This window comes from Schistocerca piceifrons, chromosome 4, assembly GCF_021461385.2.
Source record: "Schistocerca piceifrons isolate TAMUIC-IGC-003096 chromosome 4, iqSchPice1.1, whole genome shotgun sequence".
Lineage (NCBI taxonomy): Eukaryota > Metazoa > Arthropoda > Insecta > Orthoptera > Acrididae > Schistocerca > Schistocerca piceifrons.
Genome location: NC_060141.1, coordinates 807,469,531 through 807,489,579, shown reverse-complemented (window position 1 = coordinate 807,489,579; position 20,049 = coordinate 807,469,531).

The window sequence follows — 20,049 nt, the reverse complement described above, 5'->3', positions numbered from 1 at the left end:
CAAAAGAATATCCAGTCGTTTCCATAGAAACGTTACTCGATTTAGAAGGGGATGCATAGAACCCATAGTATTTCATAGCGACACAATTTTTGTGTTAATTAGTCAATGTGAGGGAGCGAGGGATGCAGTTAAGAAGGTATAGTGCATCGGACAGGAGAAACTCGTACCCAAACGAATATCCAGTCGTTTCCATAGAAACGTTACTCAATTTTAAAGGAGATGCATAGAATGCATAGTATTTAATAGCGTCGCAATTTCTGTGTTAATTCGTCAATATGAGGCAGCGAGGGATGCGTTAAAGGAGGAATAGTGCATCGTAAAGGAGAAACTCGTGGCCCAAAAGAATTTCCAGTCGCTTCCATAGAAACGTTACTCAATTTAGAAGGAGATGTCATAGAACCCATAGTATTTCATAGCGACGCAATTTCTGTGTTAATTCGTCAATGTGAGGGAGCGAGGGATGCGTCAAAGGAGGAATAGTGCATCGGACACGAGAAACTCGTGACCCAAAACAATACCCAGTCGTTTCCATAGAAACGTTACTCGATTTAGAAGGAGATGTCATAGAACCCATAGTATTTCACAGCGACACAATTTCTGTGTTATTTAGTCGATGTGAGGGAGCGAGGGATGCAGTAAAGAAGGAATAGTGCATCGGACAGGAGTAACTCGTGGCCCAAAAGAATATCCAGTCGTTTCCATAGAAATGTTACTCAATTTAGAAGGAGATGTCATTGAACCCATAGTATTTCATAGCGACGCAATTTCTGTGTTAATTCGTCGATGTGAGGGAGCGAGGGATGCGTAAAAGTAAGAATAGTGCATCGGATAGGAGAAACTTGTGGCCCAAAAGAATATCAAGTCGTTTCCATAGAAACGTTACTCAATTTAGAAGGAGATGCATAGAACCCATAGTATTTCATAGCGACACAATTTCTGTGTTAATTAGTCAATGTGTGGGAGCGAGGGATGCAGTAAAGAAGGAATAGTGCATCGGTTATGAGAAACTCGTGGCCCAAAAGAATATCCAGTCGTTTCCATAGAAACGTTACTCAATTTAGAAGGAGATGTCATAGAACACATAGTATTTCACAGCGACGCAATTTCTGTGTTAATTCGTCAATGTGAGGGAGCGAGGGATGCGTTAAAGGAGGAATAGTGCATTGGACAGGAGAAACTCGTGGCCCAAAAGAATATCCAGTCGCTTCCATAGAAACGTTACTCAATTTGGTAGGAAATGCATAGAACCCATAGTACTTCATAGCGACACAATTTCTGTGTTAATTAACAATGTGATTCAGCGAGGGATGCAGTAAAGAAGGAATAGTGCATCGGACAGGAGAAACTCGTGGCCCAAAAGAATATCCAGTCGCTTCCATAGGAACGTTACTCAATTTAGAAGGAAATGTCATAGAACCCATAGTATTTCATAGCGACGCAATTTCTGTGTTAATTCGTCAATGTGAGGGAGCGAGGGATGCGTTAAAGGAGGAATAGTACATTGGACAGGAGAAACTCGTGGCCCAAAAGAATATCCAGTCGTTTACATAGAAACGTTACTCAATTTAGAAGGAGATGCATAGAACCCATAGTATTTCATAGCGACGCAACTTCTGTGTTAATTCTTCAATGTGAGGGAGCGAGGGATGCGTTAAAGGAGGAATAGTGCATCGGACACGAGAAACTCGTGACCCAAAACAATACCCAGTCGTTTCCAAAGAAACGTTACTCGATTTAGAAGGAGATGTCATAGAACCCATAGTATTTCACAGCGACACAATTTCTGTGTTATTTAGTCGATGTGAGGGAGCGAGGGATGCAGTAAAGAAGGAATAGTGCATCGGACAGGAGTAACTCGTGGCCCAAAAGAATATCCAGTCGTTTCCATAGAAACGTTACTCAATTTAGAAGGAGATGTCATAGAACCCATAGTATCTCATAGCGACACAATTTCTGTGTTAATTAGTCAATGTGAGGGAGCGAGGAATGCGTTAAAGTAGGAATAGTGCATCGGACAGGAGAAACTCGTGGCCCAAAAGAATATCCAGTCGTTTCCATAGAAACGTTACTCAATTTAGAAGGGGATGCATAGAACCCATAGTATTTCATAGCGACACAATTTCTGTGTTAATTAGTCAATGTGAGGGAGCGAGGGATGCAGTGAAGAAGGTATAGTGCATCGGACAGGAGAAACTCGTACCCAAACGAATATCCAGTCGTTTCCATAGAAACGTTACTCAATTTTAAAGGAGATGCATAGAACGCATAGTATTTAAGAGCGTCGGAATTTCTGTGTTAATTCGTCAATATGAGGGAGCGAGGGATGCGTTAAAGGAGGGAATAATGCATCGGAAAGGAGAAACTCGTGGCCCAAAAGAATTTCCAGTCGCTTCCATAGAAACGTTACTCAATTTAGAAGGAGATGTCATAGAACCCATAGTATTTCATAGCGACGCAATTTCTGTGTTAATTCGTCAATGTGAGGGAGCGAGGGATGTGTCAAAGGAGGAATAGTGCATCGGACACGAGAAACTCGTGACCCAAAACAGTACCCAGTCGTTTCCATAGAAACTTTACTCGATTTAGAAGGAGATGTCATAGAACCCATAGTATTTCACAGCGACACAATTTCTGTGTTATTTAGTCGATGTGAGGGAGCGAGGGATGCAGTAAAGAAGGAATAGTGCATCGGACAGGAGTAACTCGTGGCCGAAAAGAATATCCAGTCGTTTCCATAGAAATGTTACTCAATTTAGAAGGAGATGTCATTGAACCCATAGTATTTCATAGCGACGCAATTTCTGTGTTAATTCGTCGATGTGAGGGAGCGAGGGGTGCGTAAAAAGTAAGACGAGTGCATCGGATAGGAGAAACTTGTGGCCCAAAAGAATATCAAGTCGTTTCCATAGAAAACGTTACTCAATTTAGAAGGAGATGCATAGAACCCATAGTATTTCATAGCGACACAATTTCTGTGTTAATTAGTCAATGTGAGGGAGCGAGGGATGCAGTAAAGAAGGAATAGTGCATCGGTTATGAGAAACTCGTGGCCCAAAAGAATATCCAGTCGTTTCCATAGAAACGTTACTCAATTTAGAAGGAGATGTCATAGAACACATAGTATTTCACAGCGACGCAATTTCTGTGTTAATTCGTCAAAGTGAGGGAGCGAGGGATGCGTTAAAGGAGGAATAGTGCATTGGACAGGAAAAACTCGTGGCCCAAAAGAATATCCAGTCGTTTCCATAGAAACGTTACTCAATTTTAGAAGGAGATGCATAGAATCCATAGTATTTCATAGCGACACAATTTCTGTGTTAATTAGTGAATGTGAGGGAGCGAGGGATGCAGTAAAGAAGGAATAGTGCATCGGACAGGTAAAACACGTCGCCCAAAAGAATATCCAGTCGTTTCTATAGAAACGTTACACAATTTAGAAGAAGATGTCATAGAACCCATAGTATTTCATAGCGACGCAATTTCTGTGTTAGATTCGTCAATGTGAGGGAGCGAGGGATGCGTTAAAGGAGGAATAGTGCAACGGACAGGAGAAACTCGTGGCCCAAAAGAATATCCAGTCGTTTCCATAGAAACGTTACTCAATTTAGAAGGAGATGTCATAGTACCCATAGTATTTCATAGCGACGCAATATCTGAGTTAATTCGTCAATGTGAGGGAGCGAGGGATGCGTTAAAGGAGGAATAGTGCATCGGACAGGAGAAACTCGTTGCTCAACAGAATATCCAGTCGTTTCCATAGAATCGTTACTCAATTTAGAAGGATATGACATAGAACACATAGTATTTCATAGCGACGCAATTTCTGTGTTAATTCGTCAATGTAAGGGAACGAGGGATGTGTTAAAGGAGGAATAGTGCATCGGACAGGAGAAACTCGTGAACCAAAAGAATATCCTGTCGTTCCATAGAAACGATACTCAATTTATAAGGAGATCTCATAGAACCGATAGCATTTCATAGCGACGCAATTTCTGTGTTAATTCGTCAATGTGAGGGAGCGAGGGATGCGTTAAAGGAGGAATAGTGCATCGTACAGGACGGAACTCGTGGTCCAAAAGAATATCCAGTCGTTTCCATAGAAACGTTACTCAATTTAGAAGGAGACGTCATAGAACCCATAGTATTTCATAGTGCGACGCAATATCTGAGTTAATTCGTCAATGTGAGGGAGCGAGGGATGCGTTAAAGAAGGAATAGTGCATCGGACAGGAGAAACTCGTTGCTCAACAGTTTATCCAGTCGTTTTCCATAGATCGTTACTCAATTTAGAAGGATATGACATAGAACACATAGTATTTCATAGCGACCCAATTTCTGTGTTAATTCGTCAATGTGAGGGAACGAGGGATGCGTTAAAGGAGGAATAGTGCATCGGACAGGAGAAACTCGTGGCTCAAAAGAATATCGAGTCGTTTCCATAGAAACGTTACTCAATTTAGAAGGAGATGCATAGAACCCATAGTACTTCATAGCGACGCAATTCCTGTGTTAATTCTTCATTGTGAGGGGGCGAGGGATGCGTTAAAGGAGGAATAGTGCATCGGACAGGAGAAACTCGTGAACCAAAAGAATATCCTGTCGTTTCCATAGAAACGATACTCAATTTATAAGGAGATGTCATAGAACCGATAGTATTTCATAGCGACGCAATTTCTGTGTTAATTCGTCAATGTGAGGGAACGAGGGATGCGTTAAAAGGAGGAATAGTGCATCGGACAGGAGAAACTCGTGAACCAAAAGAATATCCTGTCGTTTCCATAGAAACGATACTCAAATTATAAGGAGATGTCATATAACCCATAGTATTCCATAGCGACGCAATTTCTGTCTTAATTCATTAATGTGAGAGAGCGGGGGATGCGTTAAAGAAGGAATAGTGCACCGGACTGGAGAAACTCGTGGCCCAAAGGAATATCCAGTCGTTTCCATAGAACGTTACACAATCTAGAAGGAGATGTCATAGAACACATAGTATTTCATAGCGACGCAATTTCTGCGTTAATTTGTCAATGTGAGGGAGCGAGAGATGCGTTAAAGGAGGAATAGTGCATCGGACTGGAGAAACTCGTGGCCCAAAGAATATCCAGTCGTTTCCATAGAAACGTTACTCAATTAGAAGGAGATGTCATATAACCCATAGTATTCCATAGCGACGCAATTTCTGTCTTAATTCATTAATGTGAGAGAGCGGGGGATGCGTTAAAGAAGGAATAGTGCACCGGACTGGAGAAACTCGTGGCCCAAAAGAATATCCAGTCGTTTCCATAGAATCGTTACACAATCTAGAAGGAGATGTCATAGAACACATAGTATTTCATAGCGACGCAATTTCTGCGTTAATTTGTCAATGTGAGGGAGCGAGAGATGCGTTAAAGGAGGAATAGTGCATCGGACTGGAGAAACTCGTGGCCCAAAAGAATATCCAGTCGTTTCCATAGAAACGTTACACAATCTAGAAGGAGATGTCATAGAACCCATAGTATTTCATAGCGACGCAATTTCTGTGTTAATTCGTCAATGTGAGGGAGCGAGGGATGTGTCAAAGGAGGAATAGTGCATCGGACACGAGAAACTCGTGACCCAAAACAATACCCAGTCGTTTCCATAGAAACGTTACTCGATTTAGAAGGAGATGTCATAGAACAGGGAGCGAGGGATGCGTTAAAGGAGGAATAGTGCAACGGACAGGAAAAACTCGTGGCCCAAAAGAATATCCAGTCGTTTCCATAGAAACGTTACTCAATTTAGTAGGAATTGCATAGAACCCATAGTACTTCATAGCGACACAATTTCTGTGTTAATTAATAATGTGATTCAGCGAGGGATGCAGTATAGAAGGAATAGTGCATCTGACAGGAGAAACTCGTGGCCCAAAAGGATATCCAGTCGTTTCATAGAAACGTTACTCAATTTAGAAGAAGATGCATAGAACCCATAGTATTTCGTAGTGTTACAATTTCTGTGTTAATTAGTCAATGTGAGGGAGTGAGGGATGCAGTAAAGAAGGAATAGTGCATCGGACAGGAGAAACTCGTGGCCCAAAATAATATCCTGTCGTTTCCATAGAAACGTTACTCAATTTAGAAGGAGATGCATAGAACCCATAGTATTTCATAGCGACACAATTTCTGTGTTAATTAGTCAATGTGAGGGAGCGAGGGTATGCAGTAAAGAAGGAATAGTGCATCGGACAGGAGTAACTCGGTGGCCCAAGAGAATATCCAGTCGTTTCCATAGAAACGTTACTCAATTTAGAAGGAGATGTCATAGAACCCATAGTATTTCAAAGCGACACAATTTCTGTGTTAATTAGTCAATGTGAGGGAGCGAGGGATGCGTTAAAGTAGGAATAGTGCATCGGACAGGAGGAACTCGTGGCCCAAAAGAATATCCATTCGTTTCCATAGAAACGTTACTCAATTTAGAAGGGGATGCATAGAACCCATAGTATTTCATAGCGACACAATTTCTGTGTTAATTAGTCAATGTGAGGGAGCGAGGGATGCAGTTAAGAAGGAATAGTGCATCGGACAGGAGAAACTCGTACCCAAACGAATATTCAGTCGTTTCCATAGAAACGTTACTCAATTTTAAAGGAGATGCATAGAACCCATAGTATTTAATAGCGTCGCAATTTCTGTGTTAATTCGTCAATGTGAGGGAGCGAGGGATGCGTTAAAGGAGGAATAGTGCATCGGACAGGAGAAACTCGTGGCCCAAAAGAATATCCAGTCGCTTCCATTGAAACGTTACTCAATTTAGAAGGAGATGTCATAGAACCCATAGTATTTCATAGCGACGCAATTTCTGTGTTAATTCGTCAATGTGAGGGAGCGAGGATGCGTTAAAGGAGGAATAGTACATTGGACAGGAGAAACTCGTGGCCCAAAAGAATATCCAGTCGTTTACATAGAAACGTTACTCAATTTAGAAGGAGATGCATAGAACCCATAGTATTTCATAGCGACGCAATTCTGTGTTAATTCTTCAATGTGAGGGAGCGAGGGATGCAGTTAAGAAGGTATAGTGCATCGGACAGGAGAAACTCGTACCCAAACGAATATCCAGTCGTTTCCATAGAAACGTTACTCAATTTTAAAGGAGATGCATAGAACGCATAGTATTTAATAGCGTCGCAATTTCTGTGTTAATTCGTCAATATGAGGCAGCGAGGGATGCGTTAAAGGAGGAATAGTGCATCGGAAAGGAGAAACTCGTGGCCAAAAAGAATTTCCAGTCGCTTCCATAGAAACGTTACTCAATTTAGGAGGAGATGTCATAGAACCCATAGTATTTCATAGCGACGCAATTTCTGTGTTAATTCGTCAATGTGAGGGAGCGAGGGATGCGTCAAAGGAGGAATAGTGCATCGGACACGAGAAACTCGTGGCCCAAAACAATACCCAGTCGTTTCCATAGAAACGTTACTCGATTTAGAAGGAGATGTCATAGAACCCATAGTATTTCACAGCGACACAATTTCTGTGTTATTTAGTCGATGTGAGGGAGCGAGGGATGCAGTAAAGAAGGAATAGTGCATCGGACAGGAGGAACTCGTGGCCCCAAAAGAATATCCAGTCGTTTCCATAGAAATGTTACTCAATTTAGAAGGAGATGTCATTGAACCCATAGTATTTCATAGCGACGCAATTTCTGTGTTAATTCGTCGATGTGAGGGAGCGAGGGATGCGTAAAAGTAAGAATAGTGCATCGGATAGGAGAAACTTGTGGCCAAAAGAATATCAAGTCGTTTCCATAGAAACGTTACTCAATTTAGAAGGAGATGCATAGAACTCATAGTATTTCATAGCGACACAATTTCTGTGTTAATTAGTCAATGTGAGGGAGCGAGGGATGCAGTAAAGAAGGAATAGTGCATCGGTTATGAGAAACTCGTGGCCCAAAAGAATATCCAGTCGTTTCCATAGAAACGTTACTCAATTTAGAAGGAGATGTTCATAGAACACATAGTATTTCACAGCGACGCAATTTCTGTGTTAATTCGTCAATGTGAGGGAGCGAGGGATGCGTTAAAGGAGGAATAGTGCATTGGACAGGAGAAACTCGTGGCCCAAAAGAATATCCAGTCGTTTTCCATAGAAACGTTACTCAATTTAGGAGGAGATGCATAGAACACATAGTATTTTCATAGCGACACAATTTCTGTGTTAATTAGTCAATGTGAGGGAGCGAGGAATGCAGTAAAGTAGGAATAGTGCATCGGAGAGGAGAAACTCGTGGCCCAAACGAATATCCAGTCGTTTCCTTAGAAACGTTACTCAATTTAGTAGGAGATGCATAGAACCCATAGTATTTCATAGCGACACAATTTCTGTGTTAATTAGTCAATGTGAGGGAGCGAGGGATGCAGTAAAGAAGGAATAGTGCATCGGACAGGAGAAACTCGTTGCCCAAAAGAATATCCAGTCGTTTCCATAGAAACGTTACTCAATTTAGAAGGAGATGCATAGAACCCATAGTATTTCATAGCGACACAATTTCTGTGTAATTAGTCAATGTGAGGGAGCGAGGGATGCAGTAAAGAAGGAATAGTGCATCGGACAGGTAACGCTCGTCGCCCAAAAGAATATCCAGTCGTTTCCATAGAAACGTTACACAATTTAGAAGGAGATGTCATAGAACACATAGTATTTCATAGCGACGCAATTTCTGTGTTCATTCGTCAATGTGAGGGAGCGAGGGATGCGTTAAAGGAGGAATAGTGCAACGGACAGGAGAAACTCGTGGCCCAAAGGAATATCCAGTCGTTTCCATAGAAACGTTACTCAATTTGGTAGGAAATGCATAGAACCCATAGTACTTCATAGCGACACAATTTCTGTGTTAATTAACAATGTGATTCAGCGAGGGATGCAGTAAAGAAGGAATAGTGCATCGGACAGGAGAAACTCGTGGCCCAAAAGAATATCCAGTCGCTTCCATAGGAACGTTACTCAATTTAGAAGGAGATGTCATAGAACCCATAGTATTTCATAGCGACGCAATTTCTGTGTTAATTCGTCAATGTGAGGGAGCGAGGGATGCGTTAAAGGAGGAATAGTACATTGGACAGGAGAAACTCGTGGCCCAAAAGAATATCCAGTCGTTTACATAGAAACGTTACTCAATTTAGAAGGAGATGCATAGAACCCATAGTATTTCATAGCGACGCAATTTCTGTGTTAATTCTTCAATGTGAGGGAGCGAGGGATGCGTTTAAAGGAGGAATAGTGCATCGGACACGAGAAACTCGTGACCCAAAACAATACCCAGTCGTTTCCAAAGAAACGTTACTCGATTTAGAAGGAGATGTCATAGAATCCATAGTATTTCACAGCGACACAATTTCTGTGTTATTTAGTCGATGTGAGGGAGCGAGGGATGCAGTAAAGAAGGAATAGTGCATCGGACAGGAGTAACTCGTGGCCCAAAAGAATATCCAGTCGTTTCCATAGAAACGTTACTCAATTTAGAAGGAGATGTCATAGAACCCATAGTATCTCATAGCGACACAATTTCTGTGTTAATTAGTCAATGTGAGGGAGCGAGGAATGCGTTAAAGTAGGAATAGTGCATCGGACAGGAGAAACTCGTGGCCCAAAAGAATATCCAGTCGTTTCCATAGAAACGTTACTCAATTTAGAAGGGGATGCATAGAACCCATAGTATTTCATAGCGACACAATTTCTGTGTTAATTAGTCAATGTGAGGGAGCGAGGGATGCAGTTAAGAAGGTATAGTGCATCGGACAGGAGAAACTCGTACCCAAACGAATATCCAGTCGTTTCCATAGAAACGTTACTCAATTTTAAAGGAGATGCATAGAACGCATAGTATTTAATAGCGTCGCAATTTCTGTGTTAATTCGTCTATATGAGGGAGCGAGGGATGCGTTAAATGAGGAATAGTGCATCGGAAAGGAGAAACTCGTGGCCCAAAAGAATTTCCAGTCGCTTCCATAGAAACGTTACTCAATTTAGAAGGAGATGTCATAGAACCCATAGTATTTCATAGCGACGCAATTTCTGTGTTAATTCGTCAATGTGAGGGAGCGAGGGATGTGTCAAAGGAGGAATAGTGCATCGGACACGAGAAACTCGTGACCCAAAACAATACCCAGTCGTCTCCATAGAAACGTTACTCGATTTAGAAGGAGATGTCATAGAACACATAGTATTTCACAGCGACGCAATTTCTGTGTTAATTCGTCAATGTGAGGGAGCGAGGGATGCGTTAAAGGAGGAATAGTGCATTGGACAGGAGAAACTCGTGGCCCAAAAGAATATCCAGTCGTTTCCATAGAAACGTTACTCAATTTAGGAGAAGATGCATAGAACACATAGTATTTCATAGCGACACAATTGCTGTGTTAATTAGTCAATGTGAGGGAGCGAGGAATGCAGTAAAGTAGGAATAGTGCATCGGAGAGGAGAAACTCGTGGCCCAAACGAATATCCAGTCGTTTCCTTAGAAACGTTACTCAATTTAGTAGGAGATGCATAGAACCCATAGTATTTCATAGCGACACAATTTCTGTGTTACTTAGTCAATGTGAGGGAGCGAGGGATGCAGTAAAGAAGGAATAGTGCATCGGACAGGAGAAACTCGTTGCCCAAAAGAATATCCAGTCGTTTCCATAGAAACGTTACTCAATTTAGAAGGAGATGCATAGAACCCATAGTATTTCATAGCGACACAATTTCTGTGTTAATTAGTCAATGTGAGGGAGCGAGGGATGCAGTAAAGAAGGAATAGTGCATCGGACAGGTAAAACTCGTCGCCCAAAAGAATATCCAGTCGTTTCCATAGAAACGTTTACACAATTTAGAAGGAGATGTCATAGAACCCATAGTATTTCATAGCGACGCAATTTCTGTGTTAATTCGTCAATGTGAGGAGCGAGGGATGCGTTAAAGGAGGAATAGTGCAACGGACAGGAGAAACTCGTGGCCCAAAAGAATATCCAGTCGTTTCCATAGAAACGTTACTCAATTTGGTAGGAAATGCATAGAACCCCATAGTACTTCATAGCGACACAATTTCTGTGTTAATTAACAATGTGATTCAGCGAGGGATGCAGTAAAGAAGGAATAGTGCATCGGACAGGAGAAACTCGTGGCCCAAAAGAATATCCAGTCGCTTCCATAGAAACGTTACTCAATTTAGAAGGAGATGTCATAGAACCCATAGTATTTCATAGCGACGCAATTTCTGTGTTAATTCGTCAATGTGAGGCAGCGAGGGTTGCGTTAAAGGAGGAATAGTGCATTGGACAGGAGAAACACGTGGCCCAAAAGAATATCGAGTCGTTTCCATAGAAACGTGACTCAATTTAGAAGGAGATGCATAGAACCCATAGTATTTCATAGCGACACAATTTCTGTTTTAATTAGACGATGTGAGGGAGCGAGGGATGCAGTAAAGAAGGAATAGTGCATCGGACAGGAGTAACTCGTGGCCCAAAAGAATATCCAGTCGTTTCCATAGAAACGTTACTCATTTTAGAAGGAGATGGCATAGAACCTATAGTATTTCATAGCGACACAATTTCTGTGTTAATTAGTCATAGTGAGGGAGCGAGGGATGCGTTAAAGGAGGAATAGTGCATCGGACTGGAGAAACTCGTGACCCAAAAGATTATGCAGTCGTTTCAATAGAAACGTTACTCAATTTAGAAGGAGATGCATGGAACACATAGTATTTCATAGCGACCCAATTTCTGTGTTAATTAGTCAATGTGAGGGAGCGAGGGATGCAGTAAAGAAGGAATAGTGCATCGGACAGGAGAAACTCGTGGCCCAAAAGAATATCCAGTCGTTTCCATAGAAACGTTACTCAATTTAGAAGGAGATGCATAGAACCCATAGTATTTCATACCGACGCAATTTCTGTGTTAATTCGTCAATGTGAGGGAGCGAGGGATGCGTTAAAGGAGGAATAGTGCATTGGACAGGAGAAACTCGTGGCCCAAAAGAATATCCAGTCGTTTCCATAGAAACGTTACTCAATTTAGAAGGAGATGCAAAGAACCCATAGTATTTTCATAGCGCCACAATTTCTGTGTTAATTAGTCAATGTGAGGGAGCGAGGAATGCAGTAAAGTAGGAATAGTGCATCGGAGAGGAGAAACTCGTGGCCCAAACGAATATCCAGTCGTTTCCTTAGAAACGTTACTCAATTTAGTAGCAGATGCATAGAACACATAGTATTTCATAGCGACACAATTTCTGTGTTAATTAGTCAATGTGAGGAAGCGAGGGATGCAGTAAAGAAGGAATAGTGCATCGGACCGGAGAAACTCGTGGCCCAAAAGAATATCCAGTCGTTTCCATAGAAACGATACTCAATTTAGAGGGAGATGCATAGAACCCATAGTATTTCATAGCGACACAATTTCTGTGTTAATTAGTCAATGTGAGGGAGCGAGGGATGCGTTAAAGGAGGAATAGTGCAACGGACAGGAGAAACTCGTGGCCCAAAAGAATATCCAGTCCTTTCCATAGAAACGTTACTCAATTTAGTAGGAAATGCATAGAACCCATAGTTCTTCATAGCGACACAATTTCTGTGTTAATTAACAATGTGATTCAGCGAGGGATGCAGTAAAGAAGGAATAGTGCATCGGACAGGAGAAACTCGTGGCCCAAACGAATATCCAGTCGTTTCCTTAGAAACGTTACTCAATTTAGTAGGAGATGCATAGAACCCATAGTATCTCATAGCGACACAATTTCTGTGTTAATTAGTCAATGTGAGGGAGCGAGGGATGCAGTAAAGAAGGAATAGTGCATCGGACAGGAGAAAACTCGTGGCCCAAAAGAATATCCAGTCGTTTCCATAGAAACGTTACTCAATATAGAAGGAGATGCATAGAACCCATAGTAATTCATAGCGACGCAATTCCTGTGTTAATTCGTCAATGTGAGGGAGCGAGGGATGCGTTAAAGGAGGAATAGTACATCGGACAGGAGAAACTCGTGAACCAAAAGAATATCCTGTCGTTTCCATAGAAACGATACTCAATTTATAAGGAGATGTCATAGAACCGATAGTATTTCATAGCGACGCAATTTCTGTGTTAATTCGTCAATGTGAGGGAGCGAGGGATGCGTTAAAGGAGGATTAGTGCATCGTAAAGGAGGAACTCGTGGCCCAAAAGAATATCCAGTCGTTTCCATAGAAACGTTACACAATTTAGAAGGAGATGTCATAGAACGCATAGTATTTTATAGCGACGCAGTTTCTGAGTTAATTCGTCAAAGTGAGGGAGCGAGGGATGCGTTAAAGGAGGAATAGTGCATCGGACAGGAGAAACTCGTTGCCCAACAGAATATCCAGTCGTTTCCATAGAAACGTTACTCAATTTAGATGGATATGACATAGAACACATAGTATTTCATAGCGACCTAATTTCTGTGTTAATTCGTCAATGTGAGGGAACGAGGGATGCGTTAAAGGATGAATAGTGCATCGGACAGGAGAAACTCGTGGCCCAAAAGAATATCCAGTCGTTTCCATAGAAACGTTACTCAATTTAGAAGGAGATGCATAGAACCCATAGTATTCCATAGCGACACAATTTCTGTGTTAAATAGTGAATGTGAGGGAGCGAGGGATGCAGTAAAGAAGGAATAGTGCATCGGACAGGAGAAACTCGTGGCCCAAAGGAAAATCCAGTCGTTTCCATAGAAACGTTACTCAATTTAGAAGGAGATGCATAGGACCCATAGTATTTCATAACGACACAATTTCTGTGTTAATTAGTCAATGTGAGGGAGCGAGGGATGAAGTAAAGAAGGAATAGTGCATCGGACAGGAGAAACTCGTGGCCCAAAAGAATATCCAGTCGTTTCCATAGAAACGTTACTCAATTTAGAAGGAGATGTCATATAACCCATAGACTTCCATAGCGACGCAATTTCTGTGTTAATTCATCAATGTGAGAGAGCGGGGGACGCGTTAAAGAAGGAATAGTTCACCGGACTGGAGAAACTCGTGGCCCAAAAGGATATCCAATCGTTTCCATAGAAACGTTACACAATCTAGAAGGAGATGTCATAGGACCCATAGTATTTCATAGCGACGCTATTTCTGCGTTAATTCGTCAATGTGAGGGAGCGAGAGATGCGTTAAAGGAGGAATAGTGCATCGGACAGGAGAAACACGTGGCCCCAAAAGAATATCCAGTCGTTTCCATAGAAACGTTACTCAATTTAGAAGGAGATGCATAGAACCCATAGTATTTCATAGCGACACAATTTCTGTGTTAATTAGTCAATGTGAGGGAGCGAGGGATGCAGTAAAGAAGGAATAGTGCATCGGACAGGTTAAACTCGTCGCCCAAAGGAATATCCAGTCGTTTCCATAGAAACGTTACACAATTTAGAAGGAGATGTCATAGAACCCATGGTATTTCATAGCGACGCAATTTCTGTGTTAATTCGTCAATCTGAGGGAGCGAGGGATGCGTTTAAAGGAGGAATAGTGCAACGGACAGGAGAAACTCGTGGCCCAAAAGAATATCCAGTCGTTTCCATAGAAACGTTACTCAATTTAGTAGGAAATGCATAGAACCCAAAGTACCTCATAGCGACACAATTTCTGTGTTAATTAACAATGTGATTCAGCGAGGGATGCAGTAAAGAAGGAATAGTGCATCGGACAGGAGAAACTCGTGGCCCAAACGAATATCCAGTTGTTTCCATAGAAACGTTACTCAATTATAAAGGAGATGCATAGGACCCATAGTATTTCATAGCGACACAATTTCTGTGTTAATTAGTCAATGTGAGGGAGCGAGGTATGCAGTGAAGAAGGAATAGTGCATCGGACAGGAGAAACTCGTGGCCCAAAAGAATATCCTGTCGTTTCCATAGAAACGTTACTCAATTTAGAAGGAGGACGCATAGAACCCATAGTATTTCATAGCGACACAATTTCTGTGTTAATTAGTCAATGTGAGGGAGCGAGGTATGCAGTAAAGAAGGAATAGTGCATCGGACAGGAGTAACTCGTGGCCCAAGAGAATATCCAGTCGTTTCCATAGAAACGTTACTCAATTTAGAAGGAGATGTCATAGAACGCATAGTATTTCATAGCGACACAATTTCTGTGTTAATTAGTCAATGTGAGGGAGCGAGGGATGCGTTAAAGTAGGAATAGTGCATCGGACAGGAGAAACTCGTACCCAAACGAATATCCAGTCGTTTCCATAGAAACGTTACTCAATTTTAAAGGAGATGCATAGAACGCATAGTATTTAATAGCGTCGCAATTTCTGTGTTAATTCGTCAATATGAGGGAGCGAGGGATGCGTTAAAGGAGGAATAGTGCATCGGAAAGGAGAAACTCGTGGCCCAAAAGAATTTCCAGTCGCTTCCATAGAAACGTTACTCAATTTAGAAGGAGATGTCATAGAACCCATAGTATTTCATAGCGACGCAATTTCTGTGTTAATTCGTCAATGTGAGGGAGCGAGGGATGTGTCAAAGGAGGAATAGTGCATCGGACACGAGAAACTCGTGACCCAAAACAATACCCAGTCGTTTCCATAGAAACGTTACTCGATTTAGAAGGAGATGTCATAGAACCCATAGTATTTCACAGCGACACAATTTCTGTTTTATTTAGTCGATGTGAGGGAGCGAGGGATGCAGTAAAGAAGGAATAGTGCATCGGACAGGAGTAACTCGTGGCCCAAAAGAATATCCAGTCGTTTCCATAGAAATGTTACTCAATTTAGAAGGAGATGTCATTGAACCCATAGTATTTCATAGCGACGCAATTTCTGTGTTAATTCGTCGATGTGAGGGAGCGAGGGATGCGTAAAAGTAAGAATAGTGCATCGGAAAGGAGAAACTTGTGGCCCAAAAGAATATCAAGTCGTTTCCATAGAAACGTTACTCAATTTAGAAGGAGATGCATAGAACCCATAGTATTTCATAGCGACACAATTTCTGTGTTAATTAGTCAATGTGAGGGAGCGAGGGATGCAGTAAAGATGGGAATAGTGCATCGGTTATGAGAAACTCGTGGCCCAAAAGAATATCCAGTCGTTTCCATAGAAACGTTACTCAATTTAGAAGGAGATGTCATAGAACACATAGTATTTCACAGCGACGCAATTTCTGTGTTAATTCGTCAATGTGAGGGAGCGAGGGATGCGTTAGAGGAGGAATAGTGCATTGGACAGGAGAAACTCGTGGCCCAAAAGAATATCCAGTCGTTTCCATAGAAACGTTACTCAATTTAGGAGGAGATGCATAGAACACATAGTATTTCATAGCGACACAATTTCTGTGTTAATTAGTCAATGTGAGGGAGCGAGGATGCAGTAAAGTAGGAATAGTGCATCGGAGAGGAGAAACTCGTGGCCCATACGAATATCCAGTCGATCCTTAGAAACGTTACTCAATTTAGTAGGAGATGCATAGAACCCATAGTATTTCATAGCGACACAATTTCTGTGTTACTTAGTCAATGTGAGGGACCGAGGGATGCAGTAAAGAAGGAATAGTGCATCGGACAGGAGAAACTCGTTGCCCAAAAGAATATCCAGTCGTTTCCATAGAAACGTTACTCAATTTAGAAGGAGATGCATAGAACCCATAGTATTTTATAGCGACGCAATTTCTGTGTTAATTCGTCAATGTGAGGGAGCGAGGGATGCGTTAAAGGAGGAATAGTGCAACGGACAGGAGAAACTCGTGGCCCAAAAGAATATCCAGTCGTTTCCATAGAAACGTTACTCAATTTGGTAGGAAAAGCATAGAACCCATAGTACTTCATAGCGACACAATTTCTGTGTTATTTAACAATGTGATTCAGCGAGGGATGCAGTAAAGAAGGAATAGTGCATCGGACAGGAGAAACTCGTGGCCCAAAAGAATATCCAGTCGCTTCCATAGAAACGTTACTCAATTTAGAAGGAGATGTCATAGAACCCATAGTATTTCATAGCGACGCAATTTCTGTGTTAATTCGTCAATGTGAGGCAGCGAGGGTTGCGTTAAAGGAGGAATAGTGCATTGGACAGGAGAAACTCGTGGCCCAAAAGAATATCGAGTCGTTTCCATAGAAACGTTACTCAATTTAGAAGGAGATGCATAGAACCCATAGTATTTCATAGCGACACAATTTCTGTTTTAATTAGTCGATGTGAGGGAGCGAGGGATGCAGTAAAGAAGGAATAGTGCATCGGACAGGAGTAACTCGTGGCCCAAAAGAATATCCAGTCGTTTCCATAGAAACGTTACTCATTTTAGAAGGAGATGTCATAGAACCTATAGTATTTCATAGCGACACAATTTCTGTGTTAATTAGTCATAGTGAGGGAGCGAGGGATGCGTTAAAGGAGGAATAGTGCATCGGACTGGAGAAACTCGTGACCCAAAAGATTATGCAGTCGTTTCAATAGAAACGTTACTCAATTTAGAAGGAGATGCATGGAACACATAGTATTTCATAGCGACCAAATTTCTGTGTTAATTAGTCAATGTGAGGGAGCGAGGGATGCAGTAAAGAAGGAATAGTGCATCGGACAGGAGAAACTCGTGGCCCAAAAGAATATCCAGTCGTTTCCATAGAAACGTTACTCAATTTAGAAGGAGATGCATAGAACCCATAGTATTTCATAGCGACGCAATTTCTGTGTTAATTCGTCTATGTGAGGGAGCGAGGGATGCGTTAAAGGAGGAATACTGCATTGGACAGGAGAAACTCGTGGCCCAAAAGAATATCCAGTCGTTTCCATAGAAACGTTACTCAATTTAGAAGGAGATGTCATAGTACCCATAGTATTTCATAGCGACGCAATATCTGAGTTAATTCGTCAATGTGAGGGAGCGAGGGATGCGTTAAAGGAGGAATAGTGCATCGGACAGGAGAAACTCGTTGCTCAACAGAATATCCAGTCGTTTCCATAGAATCGTTACTCAATTTAGAAGGATATGACATAGAACACATAGTATTTCATAGCGACGCAATTTCTGTGTTAATTCGTCAATGTGAGGGAACGAGGGATGTGTTAAAGGAGGAATAGTGCATCGGACAGGAGAAACTCGTGAACCAAAAGAATATCCTGTCGTTTCCATAGAAACGATACTCAATTTATAAGGAGATGTCATAGAACCGATAGCATTTCATAGCGACGCAATTTCTGTGTTAATTCGTCAATGTGAGGGAGCGAGGGATGCGTTAAAGGAGGAATAGTGCATCGTACAGGAGGAACTCGTGGTCCAAAAGAATATCCAGTCGTTTCCATAGAAACGTTACTCAATTTAGAAGGAGATGTCATAGAACCCATAGTATTTCATAGCGACGCAATATCTGAGTTAATTCGTCAATGTGAGGGAGCGAGGGATGCGTTAAAGAAGGAATAGTGCATCGGACAGGAGAAACTCGTTGCTCAACAGTTTATCCAGTCGTTTCCATAGATCGTTACTCAATTTAGAAGGATATGACATAGAACACATAGTATTTCATAGCGACCCAATTTCTGTGTTAATTCGTCAATGTGAGGGAACGAGGGATGCGTTAAAGGAGGAATAGTGCATCGGACAGGAGAAACTCGTGGCTCAAAAGAATATCGAGTCGTTTCCATAGAAACGTTACTCAATTTAGAAGGAGATGCATAGAACCCATAGTACTTCATAGCGACGCAATTCCTGTGTTAATTCTTCATTGTGAGGGGGCGAGGGATGCGTTAAAGGAGGAATAGTGCATCGGACAGGAGAAACTCGTGAACCAAAAGAATATCCTGTCGTTTCCATAGAAACGATACTCAATTTATAAGGAGATGTCATAGAACCGATAGTATTTCATAGCGACGCAATTTCTGTGTTAATTCGTCAATGTGAGGGAACGAGGGATGCGTTAAAGGAGGAATAGTGCATCGGACAGGAGAAACTCGTGAACCAAAAGAATATCCTGTCGTTTCCATAGAAACGATACTCAATTTATAAGGAGATGTCATATAACCCATAGTATTCCATAGCGACGCAATTTCTGTCTTAATTCATTAATGTGAGAGAGCGGGGGATGCGTTAAAGAAGGAATAGTGCACCGGACTGGAGAAACTCGTGGCCCAAAGGAATATCCAGTCGTTTCCATAGAAACGTTACACAATCTAGAAGGAGATGTCATAGAACACATAGTATTTCATAGCGACGCAATTTCTGCGTTAATTTGTCAATGTGAGGGAGCGAGAGATGCGTTAAAGGAGGAATAGTGCATCGGACTGGAGAAACTCGTGGCCCAAAGAATATCCAGTCGTTTCCATAGAAACGTTACTCAATTTAGAAGGAGATGTCATATAACCCATAGTATTCCATAGCGACGCAATTTCTGTCTTAATTCATTAATGTGAGAGAGCGGGGGATGCGTTAAAGAAGGAATAGTGCACCGGACTGGAGAAACTCGTGGCCCAAAAGAATATCCAGTCGTTTCCATAGAATCGTTACACAATCTAGAAGGAGATGTCATAGAACACATAGTATTTCATAGCGACGCAATTTCTGCGTTAATTTGTCAATGTGAGGGAGCGAGAGATGCGTTAAAGGAGGAATAGTGCATCGGACTGGAGAAACTCGTGGCCCAAAAGAATATCCAGTCGTTTCCATAGAAACGTTACACAATCTAGAAGGAGATGTCATAGAACCCATAGTATTTCATAGCGACGCAATTTCTGTGTTAATTCGTCAATGTGAGGGAGCGAGGGATGTGTCAAAGGAGGAATAGTGCATCGGACACGAGAAACTCGTGACCCAAAACAATACCCAGTCGTTTCCATAGAAACGTTACTCGATTTAGAAGGAGATGTCATAGAACCCATAGTATTTCATAGCGACGCAATTTCTGTGTTAATTCGTCAATGTGAGGGAGCGAGGGATGCGTTAAAGGAGGAATAGTGCAACGGACAGGAGAAACTCGTGGCCCAAAAGAATATCCAGTCGTTTCCATAGAAACGTTACTCAATTTAGTAGGAATTGCATAGAACCCATAGTACTTCATAGCGACACAATTTCTGTG